At 34.9% G+C, this 1,969-nt stretch overlaps 1 long non-coding RNA gene across 1 annotated transcript; it reads right to left on the reverse strand.

Moving 5' to 3' along the window:
* Nucleotides 1-1,615: 1,615 nt before the first annotated feature.
* Nucleotides 1,616-1,917, reverse strand: LOC112454873. The gene is made up of 2 exons (XR_003040798.1): nucleotides 1,839-1,917; nucleotides 1,616-1,753 (listed from the first exon to the last, which is right to left on the reverse strand). It is a non-coding gene; the product is annotated as an uncharacterized LOC112454873 (long non-coding RNA).
* Nucleotides 1,918-1,969: the final 52 nt, after the last annotated feature.

Raw genomic sequence — 1,969 nt, forward strand, 5'->3', positions numbered from 1 at the left:
AACCCATGTATCGTTACCCGAATTCTCTCTAATCGTTACCGAGCGTAACAACGTAGTTGACGTCCACTTTCTCAGGTGGCGCGTCAGTATACGTCCGCTGGAACGGAATGATCCCGGTGGCCGCTCTCAGGTTTCTCTCTGATAGTAATGTATTTAAAAAAAATTAAAAAACACACTTATTACCGGGGAAGATATACTTTTCGTAAATTCTTACAGTCAGCGAGAACGTCAATATCCTGCGATGTATAATTAATAAAGTTCTCTAAACGTATTACTTCCAGGTTAGGACACAAATTTATAAACTGTATTAAAGCTGTATTTCTCATACAGACTGAAAGTTTAAAATTGACCTCACGCATCCGTTGATTTTTTTGCAGTATTTTGTAAAGGCGTTCAGTTTTTATACTTGTATTACGAAGGTTTAAATGTTCCAAACCATTTAATTTCTCGAGATACGAAAATCCTTTGTCGTCTATGCCATGACAATAATCAAGATTCAATTCTAAAAAGAGATATGTGTTGGACATATACAATTCACCAATAATCCCGACAATCACATGTTTCATATACTTTATATATGTATATATATACCTTTCAAATTTACACATATCTCTGAAATTTTAAGTAGGGCAAGATTATGGATAGAATGGCAGTATCCTAATCTTAAGTGCGTTAAACGCCTACCACAATTATCAAAAAAGTTGTTAAAATCCTCAACACTAAATATACTTTTTGTAAGATCTAACTGCTGCAAATATTTACATCTAGATTTAAGGAGGTTCTACAGATACTCTCTAGTCAGTTGAGAGATGAAGAGAAAATCTTCAAATTCATCGGTTCTAAGTATTCATAAAATATTTTCGTGAATTTTGATGACGTTAGAGCTTATATCATACTCATATTAGTCGAAGCGAGGAATAATTAAAAATATCGTGTAAGTGCTCCTTTGACTCTGGCGGCTTATAATGGAAGAAAATGTGGTAACGTCGCGAACTTGACAGTTCTGCTCATATGACCACGGTTATTTCACAATTTCACATAATTCTAGAGCGAGTATTCTCCGTAAGCGCTCGTAAACGTTAGGTGCTTAAGTTTGAGGTGCTGTCATACTGTGGTGCTGTACTGGCTGTACACTTTTCGCGCGGGTGCAGTCGCTGCGACATTGCCAAATCTCCCTTGTTATTCGAAGCACGCTACGTGAACTGTGATATGGCCTGTTTCAATAGCCAATATCACAAAATTTTACGCGATAACCCTTGTTTTTCTCGATATTTCTGAAAAGCTTAGATTAAGATCTATAAGAGCTCCGTTTTTTGAGCTTTGGTGGGTCGCCTTTATATAATTAATATCTCGTTTCCTGTCTCCAAGAGCCCCTCTGCCATATGTAGTTTATGTTAAAAACTGTGATTTCAAAATTCATTTTTGCAAATTTTTACACGGTAAACCGATGCTAAAATTTTTTGAGCACTTTTTTTGCATCTCAATTTACACGTCCATAAAGTTTTTTCCAATTTTTAGATACATCCATTATCTGTAGAACCTCCTTAAAGTAACAAAATATATTGCTCATATCGCGTGTTGCCATATTTAGCCGAAAATTATCAAAATACTCTGCGGAAGGTGAACAGTGTATATTTAACCGTGTATAGAGTCGTGGGTCTCGTATCAAATCATTGAAGCGTCTATTTACATAATTCAAGCGACATAACGTCATCAGATCCAAGTTTTTTAGTATCATTAGTAATATTTCATCCTGCAAAAATAAAATATAAAACTTTAATACACGAGATGATATTGCAATAAATATTATGAAAAATAGACTTCTTAGAATACTTTACAGGAAGCTCAGATATATTGCTACGTGATAGCTCCTTGGATTCATCCGAAGAGAGTTTTATACGTTTTGCACAATTTGAATGACAAATTACCTCCAGAGATACATTTTTGTGCATCAAATTCTCTCTCAAAA

This window comes from Temnothorax curvispinosus, unplaced genomic scaffold (genome assembly GCF_003070985.1).
Source record: "Temnothorax curvispinosus isolate PA1 unplaced genomic scaffold, ASM307098v1 QBEX01005472.1, whole genome shotgun sequence".
Taxonomy (NCBI): domain Eukaryota; kingdom Metazoa; phylum Arthropoda; class Insecta; order Hymenoptera; family Formicidae; genus Temnothorax; species Temnothorax curvispinosus.